The 13,674-nt window shown below is 51.9% G+C and overlaps 1 pseudogene; it reads right to left on the reverse strand.

The window, feature by feature from the left end:
* Nucleotides 1–682: 682 nt before the first annotated feature.
* Nucleotides 683–3,774, reverse strand: LOC119309620 (annotated as a pseudogene).
* Between the last annotated feature and the right edge of the window lie 9,900 nt (nt 3,775–13,674).

Genomic DNA, 13,674 nt, shown 5'->3' on the forward strand with positions numbered 1-13,674 from the left:
ATATCAAAAGTTGCCAAAAATTGACAACTTTTTGTGAGGTTGGCAAGTAAACATGGTAACCAACCAATCACTAGCCAATATTTGGCATTTGCCAAATGTTGGCATTGCCAATTTTTGGCATCAAACCAATCGTGCTCTGAGTTTCGATGGTTGCATGTGTGATTCAAAGTCCTCGAGGATCACTGCGTGTTTGCTGATGTGCCATGGGGATCCCTCCCAGATGCGATCCTGGTCTCTCTTAGATTCAAACTCCGCAACAAACATGTTCTCCTCCAATGGACAAAAAACCAAGCCCCTAGGGTTACCCCATGCTGGACGTAGGGCGTTGGAAATAGTCTGGATGTGGTATAGATTTCGATACAGGACCTTGCCCGCCAGTAGCCACTTGGGTGATGCACCGTTGTTTGTGTCATCGATCACCAGAGGAGTTACCTCCTCTTCAGAGATGTCGAGCTTGCCGAGCGCTTTTTCCATCTGCGTCCGAGCCGAGCGCGGTGGGAGAGCGCCGCTTCCTTGCTTCCCCTTGCCCGCACCTGATGTCGCCATCGTCGCCCGAAACACGTGCACGCCCCGCCGATGAGATCTGCCGGCACCGTCAGAGTCGCCTAGCCCTAGTCGCCGCATGGGTTTTAGGGTTTCGGGTGTGTACTCGGTACTAGGACAATATAGCCGTCACACTAAGCTAATCAGTTACTTCCTGAACATAATTCAGTCTATATAATTATAACCAAGCCTATGTACAAAGCTTAAACTACATCAAATCAGACACCTTGAAAGAATGATATACATACATCTTGTGATATTCAGAAGACCATCTACCCCGTTCAGAACCGCATAAATCCCTGACTACGCATACACAACGTATCCCTGTTAATTTATACTCCGTGGATGCGTAGCTTGCTACCGCTAAGCTAGTCATCAATATCTTCGAATGTAGCGGTCGTCTCGCGGCCGAGGTACCGCTTGAGCCGGTCGTCGTTGGCGGCGTCCAGCATAGACGGCCGCGTGGACGCGCTCTCCTGGGTGCAGAGAATGCCGAGAGGACGTTGCTTGGCTTAAGGTCACAGTGGATGACCTTGACTGGCGAGTGGTGGTGTAGGTAGGCCACCCCCTCAGCGATGTCGCTGCAGATGTTGACATGCTGCACCAGGCTGAGCTCGGCCGGAGGCCCAGCATAGAGGCACCGCTCGAGGCTGCCCTTCGCCACCCATGAAGGGCAGGACCAGCGCCTTGATGTCCACCAGGCTGCATACGGTGATGATCCGCATGAGGTTCTGGTGGCGGATGCACTTCAGGACCTGGCACTCCCGGCTGAAGCTCTTGGTCGAGTTCCCTGACTGGATCTTCCAGGCACCGACCGCGCAGAGGATTGTCAGCACGAATGCTAGCACGGCGGCGCAGACGCACATCACGACCAAATACTTCCGGGACAGATACCATGGGCGGTGCCTTTGGCAGTTGCGCCTCTCCACCGAGCCGGCCGTGGGTTGCCAATGTAGGACAGGAAGGTGAAGTCCGCAAAGACGCCAGTGGTGGGGCACATGGCCGACGAAGTCATTGTATGACAGGTTGAAATGTTTCAGGCTGGTGCATTTCGTCAGGTTTGCAGGGATCTCACCGGTGAGGGAGTTGTTGGAGACGTCCAGGTTTTTTAGGTCCTTGAGGAGGTCGAGGGACGCAGGTGAGCAAGTTGTGCGACAGGTCGAGGACCTCCAGCTCACAGCAGAGCCCAATCTGCCGGGAGATCGTGCCACTGAAGTTGTTCCAGGACAGGTCAATCGCTTGCACCTGTTGCATGTCGCCGAGTCCCCGCGGAAGCTCACCTCTGATCTGGTTGTGCGACAGGTTCAGAGATATAATGTCGGTGCCAGAGACCATGTCCGGTACCTCTCCAGTTAAGCTGTTGTTCGAGAGGTCAAGGTGCAGCAAGCGGATGCATTCGGCAAGGCGGTTTGCCGGTATCTCCCCGGACAGCCGGTTGACAAGCCCAGTCCCGATGACGCTTGGGATGCTCCCAGACAGTGCATTGCCTGACAGATCCAGCTCGCGCGCCGAGGCTCGTCGCGTTGCCTATGCACGCTGGGATCATGCCCCTCAGGGCGTTGTTGGAAAGGGAGAGCCGCTCGAGCTTCGGCAAGCCGCAGATGGAAGCCGGGACTGTCCCGTTCAGCTGGTTGTTCGACAGGTTCATCAGTGTGATGTTTATCACGTGACCCATGTCGGCCGGGATTGGCCCCTCGATCTTGTTGAGCTCCAGGTTGAGGTGCGATATATTTGGTGGGAGCAACGAGCCAAGCCAGCTTGGTGTTGGCGCAGCCTGATCTGGCACTCGACGGCGATCACCGGAGACACGGTCGGAGGGGAAGAAGAAGAACACAGAGGATTTCCGGGCGCTCAAACACCCTGCCGCACGGACGGCACTTTTCTGTTCTTTTCACCTCGAGCATGTACTTGATCGGGCAACAAGTACACAGGGGGGAGAGGGTCTTATACCCGTGTGCTCTGACACGCCGGGTCGCGCTCCGACGCACCCACCTCCCACTCGCCACGTCCCGCGCGCTCCGGCTCGCGCGCTCTCATCGCGCACCCACCCGATCGCCGCGGCCACACCACGCGCCCAACGCGGTCTACACCCCTGAACCCTCGCTAACTAACCCATGCACGCACGCACGCACACACTCGGTCACGCACACACGCGCCCGAGCTTGCCACAGGCCAAACCCGATGGGTCCACCATGCACACACACGCGCACCGTGTCCGAGCTCGCCGTGGCTTATTGCCCTACACTTGGCAGTCGACCGCCCATCCTCACCGCGCCGGCCTCGATTTGCAGTATTTGGGAGCAGTTCGATACTGCGGCGAAGAAGGGCTCCAGGTTGGTGTTACCGTCGTGGCTCGAGAACCGGTAGTTGTTGGACAAATGCAGGTACTTGAGCTGCTGCTTGCCCGCTATGATGCCGGCGGGGAGCTCGTCGGCGAGCGAGTTGTCCTCCACATCCAACATGTACAGATACGTGCAGTTAGCGAGCCACCATGGGAGTTTTCCGGTTAGCCTGTTGGAGTAGAGGCTGAGCACAAGAATGTTCTCCGAGGCTTCCAGGGGAATCTCGCCGGATAGATCATTGTTGCCGAAGTCGACCAGACCTAGACTGGTGCAGTTCTTGAAGAGAACGGCCGGGATAGGGCCTGAGAGCTGATTATCCTTGAGGCTGAGGTAGGCCAAGCTTGCCAGCTCAGAGAAGGACGGCGGTATGCCGCCGCTGAGCTGGTTGTGGCCGAGGTCGAGGACTTCGAGACCACGGAGGTTGGAGAGCTCGGCCGGGATCTGCCCTGCGAGGAAATTGCGAGACATGTCGAGGCTCTTGAGACGCGTGAGGTTACCGATGACAGGCGGCACGGCGCCAGAGATGTTCATGTCGCCTAGGGAGAGGCCGATGATGTGCTGCCGCCTCCAGTCACAGGCGATGCCGGTGAGGCCGCAGACGTCGCCGCTGGACTCGTTCCAGTCGGCCAGAGGCGACGGCGACAGCAAGGTGAGCGAGCGTTTCAGCGCCAGGAGCGTGGCCTTCTCCTGCAGCAGCACTTGCCGCCGACGCTGCTGCCGGACGATCGTCCCAGCCTGCTGCTCGCCAGCCGCAGCTACCACGGCATGGAAGATCATCAGGTGGAGGAGGAGGACATTGGCCGCGCGCCTGACGGCCATGGGAGCCATCATGCTTTACTGGAAAGGCAAGCAGCCAGTGATGGACTATGGGAGCTAGCTCGGACCTCGGAGCTAGCTAAGGGTTCTACACGGCGGTAGCATCTCCGGTCACTACTCTATAGGCTCGATGTACTACCAGAGATGTACTCCTCCGTTCCTAAATGTAAGTCTTTTTAGAGATTTCACTACAAACTACATACAGATGTATATAGACATATTTTAGAGTGTAGATTCACTCATTTTGCTCCGTATGTAGTCCATAATGGATTCTCTAAAAAGATTTATATTTAGAAACGGAGGGAGTACATCGGAAAGGATGTTGAAGCAGGTCGCAGAAAATATGGAGTGGGAACGAGGATAGATGGATGGAGAATGAGGTGACGGCGACCGGCGAGAGTGGCGGTAATGGCAGCATGGCCCCTAGCTGATTTGTTTCAGCGTTGGCTATGATTGCCCTGTGCACGATAAGCGGGCGCAGGCAGTGGGCACGCGTGTGCAGTACGGACGAGGTTGTAATGGCCGTAGATTTTCTTCGGGCATGCCGCACTCGCGCCAGTAGGCCAATATGGCTGGGGTTATCTGTCTCGAGAAATACTGTTGTGGTGCCTTGCCAGGAGAATCCCTCGCGTACAGTGTCTTACTGTTAAGTGCTAGTTAGGCAAGCGTGATAAAGCTAGATTGAACTAACCTGGTTATTGGTTGTGTGCATAAATCCACAATCAATCCATGCAGAGGCCGGGCGCCGCCTCTATTATCCAAAAAAGCCAAGCTCTGTAAAAAAAAACTATCTGGTTAGTTTAAGCTTGAACCAATTCATGCCGAGCAGCTGCACATATGTGCAGTTATACATGTCATATTTTGCAGGTGTGTAACAAACAGAAGCACAAACAGAAATTCTACTCACTTGGCCACACATAAGCTGGATCATCTCAATTATCTGGTTTCAGGCTAACATCCACCAGAGACTAGCAGAGTAGCGGGGCATCTATCATGCACAAGCCATCTCTCAAAGGTTCAGAGAAAAGCCACATTTTTCGCAACACAGGCATGTGATTCATGAACGAGCTTTTCAACGGTCTGGCCCCATCATGCAATATTGCAATCGCAGATTTTTAGTACTACTAGTAAAGTTCAGCCTACAGGTGTGACCTATGCTGTTATGCACGAGCTAGGGGTGGGCCAGAAAGCTTAACCTATGAGACCTTGTTTATACATAGGTAACCAAAAACAATGTCAAAGAATGATTAGCACTTTTGCGATGCAGGATAGGAAGATCGGCCTACATGTCTAAGGCTGTTATTTAAATGAGCAGTTAGGTGCATCATGACTGCCCTTTCATCCAAAATCAAGTGGGGCACTCTTGAGGTGTTTCATTTGCTCCATGATGCTTACTTCCCTCTGGAACAAACAAGATGTTCAGTTTGTAGATGTCTGACACTGTTCCATCTTCCATGATATGCAGGATGCCAAGCAGATTGTGTTAGTTGTTTGTACTGCCAGTTTTTCAGATAAACTGTTTATCCTGCAGGACAAGATAAGTAGCAGAGATAGATAGAGGCTTCTGTATTGCTCTATGTGCATGCCAAACTGTAAATAGGTACAGCAGGGCACTTTTTGTCCTAACACTCGAATCATGTGAGACTGAGCATATGAGGTGAAGCCTCTAGAGCACTAGCAATAGCTCACGAAACTAAACTATTGCCAATTGAGATGATCCAGTGATCTTTTTAGCAATGCCTAGAGAAAATGCCATGCCGCCATCTATCATAATTCTGACCTTTTTAATTGAAGTTATCCTTAGCCGGCACCGGGTGAATGAGCTTCGGTCTGCAGTCGCCTTCTTCAGAAAGAGCACACAACCTCTGTATTTTCTGCCTGAAAATGTAATTGATCAGACAAGGTTCCCGAGACAATGGAAAACATTGCACACGGCCTAGCTCATGCAAGGAGGAGGTGCATCACGCATGCTCGCAGTCGCCGTCCCTACCCTTTGAATCATCTAGCGCAAGCCTCAGCCTGATTTGCGCAATAATGCCAATCCTCTGGGGCCAGGTTAGCATCTCTGGTTTTCAGAAAGTTATCTCCACAAACAACGCTGCACATGATCCTAGTAGGCAAGCATCCGGAGGTAGCCGGCATCGGGATCAGCAGGCGGTGCAAGTGCTGGGCTGTGCCGCGCATTTGCACGAGCAGGTGGTGGGCGCGCGGGTGCCCGGCCGGTGGCAGACAAGACAACCAGGAGATCACAAGCTGTGCAGCTACAAATCCATGACGAGGGCCTCCGATCGCGCCACCGTTCGTCCGCGCCGATGGTGCCGCCCGGCGCGGCCGTCGTGCTCCCCGCCATCGTCGGGTTTGAGTGGGATTTCCCCCCTTTTTTGTGGCGTGGGGTTTGAGTGGGAACGGAAATTGCAGTACGACGGTGGAGACGCAACATGTGTGATTCGTCTTGGTCCAAGAGTTTCTATTAGGTCCAGAGCCCATTGGGCCTTATATTTGTTTTACCTTTTTAGGAGTACATTTGTTCGGAATTGGGCCTTATGTTTTGACGTTACGGTACACCTTCTAAAAACAAAAAAGGGTCGTCAGCAAAATGATGCCATGAATTTAGGAGCTCAAATTATGAAGCTCACAACTTAGCGAAGCATGCTTTATCTCTCGGGGATGGACGCCGTGTGTGGCTAGGCCACCCCGGAGATCTTCCCTTCGTCGATGTAAACATTGTGACGAATTAATAAAAAGCTTCGTGAGTTGTCTCAAAAAAAAAATCATAATCACTATTTAAAGGTTACTCCTTGCCAATATTACTACACACCTTCTAAAACACCAACATGTGTGTGCGTGTGTCATTTGTCGCAAGCTGCGAGTTTTTTTCCTTTTCTTATAAATTCGTTTATTCAAAATATTTTATCTTTTGAACTGTGCGTCCAAATTCTGAACAGTTTTCATCGTTGGTTTTTTTTGCACCGAGATCTTCAAAATTAGATCCCATGTTAATAAGTTCCAATAAACATTTTTCACAAAAAAAAAGGAAAATCCGGATACTAGAAAAAAGAGGGAGACAAAAAAATTGAAAATAAAAGAAAAACAAAATAATAAAAAAACAGAAAATGGCAAACAAAAAATGGATATGAGAAAAAGGAAGAAAAATCAGAGCCTGAAAGCATGGTTGCGGTTTTTCACTTTTTCAAGAACACAACTTTGCTTCTTGGGTAAGCAAATATGTGCTTCTCGTGGAAGCGTTTTTTTGCGAGAAGGACAGTCATGGAAACAAATGTGTGCTTCCACGAAAAGCAAACGGAGCCGGATCCTTTAACATGCTCAAGGAATGTCACAGAGCTACAATGTTTTTCTTGTGTAAAAAAGACAAGGAAAGTCGGGGAGCTTATGAAATTGAAATAGTTCATTTGAAAAGAATGAAATGAGTATTTCAAAAATTGAAATGAGTCTTCTAAAATTGAACTTGGTATGTCACAAATTGAAATTGATCTATTAGGAATGAAAACCTATCTTTTGAAAATTGAAATGAGCATTGTTCATGGGCTAGCCTGAAGTACCTGACTTCCCTTCGAATGTTAGAGGATCCAGCTCCAAAGCAAACATGTGCTTCTTGTGAAAGTACAAAATTTTTACTTTTTGAGAAGCATAATTTGTGATAAATTGTGCTTCTCGTGGAAGCTCCACAAGAAGCAAGAAGCATATTTTTTTTCGAGAACAAAATCACAAATGTATTTTTCCTCGAGAAACACAATTGTGCTTCGCAAAAAAAATCTCAAAAAACCTAGGAAAATTCAGGCGAGAATCGGAACCCCCGTGTGGCTCCCGAAAACACATACAGAAAAAAAAATTCAAAGCGAGCACCTAGCACGCGACACGTGGCGGCGACTAAACGTACCACCTGAGACGCTCACAAGCCACAACCCATGCGGTTTTTATTAGGGGTAACCCTTAGATAGTTGCTCTAAAAAAAGTTAGCAAGATGATATTATTATTTTCTTAAAAATGAGACTTTGATTGCTACAGAAACTTATTTTTTAAAGCATGACATATGTCAATCCTAGTATAAGCTAAAAAATGTTATCCCAGATTTGTTTTGAATACATGAAGCATGCCATCATGTCAAAGCTGGGTGCCTCAAACTGGCACGACATGTCAAATTGTTAATGATTTACTTGACACGGTCCAGGATAGGCACATCTTTATTCCCATGCCAAGATCAGCGGCGACAGGATAAAGAGAAGCCTGAGTGGCGCTCCAATGACAGTATCCTGCGTTGCCTTCCATGCGTGTTTGTTGACCAGTGACCGTATCCGCGCGAGAGAAGACTGCAATGACTAGTTGAGTATCCCTGCTCGTCACGGAACCCCGGCAGCCAGCCTTCGTTCAGGTCACGATCGACTGCACGAGCGCAGCCTCCGGCCGATCGGGGTAAGTAGCCAGTACATACATGAGGTATGTGCTGACCTGAGCTGATGATTGGATTTTTTGAAGTTTCAGCTGATGATTGAAGAAGCGGCGGACGCACTCGTGCATCCATCCTGCACTGGCATGCACGTTTGCGGCATTATGGCGCCGGACCGGCGCTCATCATGGTTGCTTGCCGCCTTTGATTGTTTACTTTGCACGTATACGTTTGTGCTATAGCTATGGTACTATAGTGGTACGTGTAATTGCGGAATAGCTGCGTCAGTTAAGAGGCCGTATATAGTACGTAGTACGTACTAATCGTAGTGTTACGCGCGTTGCTTATGCTTAAACTCTGATGATCCATTGCTCAGCCGTTACGCAGTTGTATCGGGCTGTACCCAAGCGCTGCTACCGGCAGGATGCACGCCCCACGCGGCACATCTCTTACCATTTCACCTTAACGAATACGCCTGCAGCTCTCAGAGCATATAAGACCGGACTTCTCAAATCCGTCTCATACCAGTCACGTTTTTTCGACCCAAATGGACGCTCAAACGCCACCCACTTATATTCGTTCCCATCCCCTCACCGGAGCAAACCCGAGCCACTTCACTCCACTCCACTTCCCTCCCCTCGCCACCCAAACTCGTCTCCAGTGCCGCCTTCAACATGGCGGGCAGCGGATCGGACTCCGATCAATCCGGATCCGTAGACTAGTCACTGACCGGTCACGTTTTTTTGACTCATGTGGATCGGAGGAGGCAATGACAGTCCGCATTGCACTCCACTGCTTGCGGGAGGACAGCGCCAGACCGACGGATAGATCCATCCGCCGCGACGCCATAGCGTCGGCTCACCGGGTGCTCAGGTCCTCTGGTGTTGGATCTTCGCGGTCCCGACAGCTGGAACACATCTCCTTCCCCATCACCGGTCGGGCAGACTATGAGTCCCACCAGGAACGGGCGCCTCCCGTGGGAAGGAGAGGATAATGGCCGTCGATGGCTGTATTGCGGCGGAAATGGCGGCGGCGGAGGTGACTGATGCGGTGACGTGGGCGGCTGCAGAGGAGGAAGCCATCCGCGCCCACATTATGAAGAAACGACATGGAAGGAACACACGCGCCCTCACCCGATAGCAGAATCGGGCGGTCCGTGCCATGGCCGGACTGCCACCGAATGAGGAGAAGTAGGACACCGACGGCGAGGACAGCTACGGCAACGAGCAGATCCTGCTCGATCCATATTGTGTCTTCGACCGGTACTTCCGCTAGAAGGACGACAAGGGCGCCCGGAAGGGCAAGTGCAGCCGTGGATGAAGTCCACCATAGCCAAACATGCCAAATTTTGGTAGTCCGATGGCATGTTTAGTGTAGTGTGATGGAATAGCCGGACGATGCGTGTGCGTCGACGTAGTTGCATGAGTTTGTATGGTTTTGAGATATGGTAATGAAGGTATCCGGATGTGGATTGCATTTTTTGAGGAGTGCCCGATCAGTGCTCGCAGACACGCCCGGGCGCATCCAGGAGTGTTTGAGAAGCCGGATTTGCCAAGTTCGACTGTAGATGCTCTCATGCTGCATGGTTTGGAAAAATAATCGGACGGGCAGGATTTGACGATTTCTCGCAAAACAAGTAAAGGGTCAATAATTAGCATAAAAAATGGTCCAAACAACTTATGAAGTTTACAAAAATCATGACCTTAGAGCATCTACGGTTGGATATGTCAAATATGTCCCCTCAAATGTCTATGGATGCGCCCGGGCGCTTACGCGAGCAGTGACCGGACACGCCTTAAATTTCAAAAGTTGCATCTGGACATCTCATAGTAGATTTTTAAATCCATACAAAAACATGCAAACGAAATAAACCTATGTACTACGTCTATCACCTAGCTACTCGTCATTGGAGATGTAGACGATCTCCATTCCCGGCTCCGGCAGTATGGGTGGCAGCTGTACCTCTGGCTCCTCCGGCTGCTCTGCTCCGGCCTCCTTCTCCTCTATCTCCGCATCGAGTTCGGCGAAGAGCGCGTCGGACACCGCCTGCTCCTATCGGAGGAACGCCCAGTTGGCCTCCACATAGGCCTCATCCTGAATGGACTCTAGGATGACTTGCTGCTCTGCCATCTCCTCTGATTGGGCGATGGCGAACTCCGCCTCCGCCTGCTCCATGTTGAAGCCCGGCAGCTCCTGCTCTGGCAGCTCCGGCTTCGGCTGCTCCGCCTCCTTCGCCTTCATCAGAGCCAGCTCCTCTCCCTTCTCTTCCCCCGGCTGCTCCTCCTCTTACTCCTCCTCCGGCTCCGGCGAGTTCGGAGGCAGCCCGACGACAATGCGGGCGGCGCGCGCGGCTTGTCTCGCCCCGATCACCTGCTGGAACTCATACCGGCACTCTGACGTGAGTATTGCGTAGTAGGTGATCTTCCTCCGGACCATGGTGGAGCGTCGGTGAGTGGCAGAGCGCCGGAGTGGAAGAGGGAGGAGGGGGATGGGTTCGGACTGGCGGCGTGAAGAGGGGGGAGGTGGATGATCTAGGGTTGCAGGACGCCGACCGGCTTAAATAGGCGGATTTGGTCTCGGGCGGCGAGCCGAAGCGGCGCCACGCGGCGTTCACACCGCGGCAGTGGACGCGACGTCCGTCGGACCGCCGGGTTTCCGGGTGTTTCCGCGTGGGGCCCCGCCGTCAGACTGACGTGGCGGACGTGCCCGGCGCCCCATATCCGCCCTATATTTGGGCCGGATATGAGGGGCACCGCCGTGTCGGTCAGCCCGGGCGTTTGAGGCCCGTTGGCTTTTAGAGCAATTCCAAGGCGCCGACCCATTTCGTCCGTGTGTGTCCGTTTGGATCGCCGCCGACAGAAAAGTCGGCCTAACACGCCAACTCAAAAAGACGCGCGTCCGTTTTTCGTCCGCCGGCTGACCCATTCCCGACCCAAGTTTGAATCTCATTTGTGTCGACGTGGACACGAAACAGACGCGTGCAACGCACGCCGATGGCACAACGACCACCATTTACCTCCACTTTCCCCCCCCCCAAAAAACGTCCGCTCACGCTCCCGGCCATGGACGACGAGCCGACCCTCGTCGCCGCCGCCATCCTCGCCTCGTCCGGCGTCACCTCCGTCGCCTCCGCCAAAGGCAAGCCCAGCGCGTCCTGCAAGACCGCTGTCAAGATCTATGGACGCAGGCCTTTTAAAAATTATGCATGGACATGAAATGGATCGCGCATGTTGGCCGCACGGTCGACCCAAAACAAATGCGGACGCTGAGCGAACGGCTGACCCAAACGGACGAAAAGCAGAAAAAACGCGCGGCCATTTGGGTCTCGATATTACAGGTTTTCCAGAAGAAAAGTGTACTGCTGAAAACACTAGTTCAGCCGCCGCTACAGTCCACGCATTTCGTGTTCCAGCGCCTGCCGGTGAATCTGTCCGTATCTGGAGCCACTTCCCACTCCATACGTGCGTCGCTCGACGCCACGCCGCTCGGGAGGCCGGGACCGGACACGAGCTAGCTAACGAACGAACGTGCGGAGTGACCGGACCCCGACAGGACCGCCGCGTCGACGTCCGCGCCCACAGGCCATGTGCGCGCTCCGACGCACGGGCCGGCAGGACGCGCCCCGCGCGGGGCTCCCCTGTCGAAACGGCCAACGTGACGGTAGGCGAGACGCCGCGCTCTCGCTCGCTCGCGGCCGACGTGGCCACGACGAACGATGGCAACCGCTTCTGAATCTTCCGCTGCGGTTGTGGCGGGAGAGAGGCGCGCGCGTAAAGCTTGGCGGAGCGGGGCGAGAGGACACATACGAATGGGGTATTGCCCAAAAGCAAGAGGACACGTACGAGTACGAAGGATAGTAGCGCTCCACTCTCCACCGGTCGATGTACGCCTAGCGAAGGACACGCTAGATCCCTCCAGGCCGCCAGTTTTCTTGTAACTAGCCTTATGGCAGATTTTGCCGGGGGCTTTGTTGAATAAAACTCCCTATATTTTCCCTCAAAAAAAAGGACACGTACGATTTCATCTCAAATTTAATCACATCCATATTTTTAAACTATAATAACTTGAATTGGAAAGACTAAAACATTGTCAAACTTTTCTTAATAGTTTGGGTTGCTTTTTTGTGTGAGAAACTTTCAATCTATTCATTGATTGTCAAAATAGTATAAAGAAAACCAAAAGTAAAAATTACATCCAGATTTTAGACCATCCAACAATGACTACAAGCACTGAAGCGAGCCGAAAGCGCTCCACCATCATCGCCCCTCCATCATCGGAGCCGGGCAAACCTTGTTGTAGTAGACAATCAAGAAGTGTCGTTCTAAGACCCCAGGGGACCATCGTCACCAGAATAGCAACCGTCGCCGATGAAGAGAAGAATAGGTCAAAAGGATCCAACCTATAAACACATGAACGTATACGAACGAAGATCGGACCACCGAAAACAAACATCGACCGAATTTTCCAAGATTCGTCGGAGACAAATTTCCACATGCCTTCCGACGATGCTAGAAATGCCACCGGGAAAGGGGCTAGACGGGGAGAACCTCATTCCATCTTCAGGAAGCCGTCGTCGTCTCGCCTTCCTGAGCAGGACACACACTCTATCAAAACTCAAAGAAACGGCTAAAAATGGAGCACTCCCGCCGGCAAAAACCAGGATCCACCGCATCTCCATGGCCCTAAGGCCACAGGAGAGGCAGGCCGGCGGCAGCGCGGCGGGAGGCAACAGAAACCCTAGTAAATGATGCCTTTTAATAGTTTGGATTGCTTACCACATGTGTCACATGGTAAAACATTTTCAAACTACCATTGTCAATCTACACTTGACTATTCCGTGAAAAATGACTCTCTTGGGATGGGAATATAAGTTAGTTATGGGTTTTTGGATCTTCGTTTGATTGGTGAAAATGTGTTGAATGCCAGGAAAATGTCATGGCCACCAGTTCTGTATTTGTGCATTCACACCGCAGTACTTGTGCCCTCATGTTGAATGGTATATCATTGATGGCCTAGTGACTTCACATTGTGACGATGCATTACTTCTTCTTCATTGGGGGGATGGGGTAGTGCTTTTGCTCATGATAGCAATCAAGCCCACTTTGCCAAAAAGCCGAGTGCTTTTGCTCTATGCCTTCAAATAGGTCAACACTCGTGTCTAGCCGCACCTCATACAACGATCCATCTTTTTGTTGAGTATGACGAACCTCTCGTCTTCTTTGCATCTGCATAAGGCATGTCCGACTCCGAATGTTGGGTGTCCATTGGCCTCTCTTGCTCCGACCACGGTGAGTAGTGATCGTCGACTTATCCGTCTGCATGCCATCGACAAACTTGAGGGGAAGCATTCCGCGGAATAGTGGTTGTGCATCGCCGGACGAGGGCTCCTCAGATGACAACCATGTCTGGACGAGCTGAGTGACTGCAACTCTGTGACCACGTAGTGAGTGTTCAGATTGACGATGTACGATGGATTGTGGCCAGAGGCGGAAATGAAGGAGGCGACAGAGTGCTGCGATGGTTGCTGCACACTTGGTTGGCCGCTTAGATGTCCGACATACTAGTAAG

The sequence above is a fragment of the Triticum dicoccoides genome, chromosome 5B (genome assembly GCF_002162155.2).
Source record: "Triticum dicoccoides isolate Atlit2015 ecotype Zavitan chromosome 5B, WEW_v2.0, whole genome shotgun sequence".
NCBI classification, from domain to species: Eukaryota; Viridiplantae; Streptophyta; class Magnoliopsida; order Poales; family Poaceae; genus Triticum; species Triticum dicoccoides.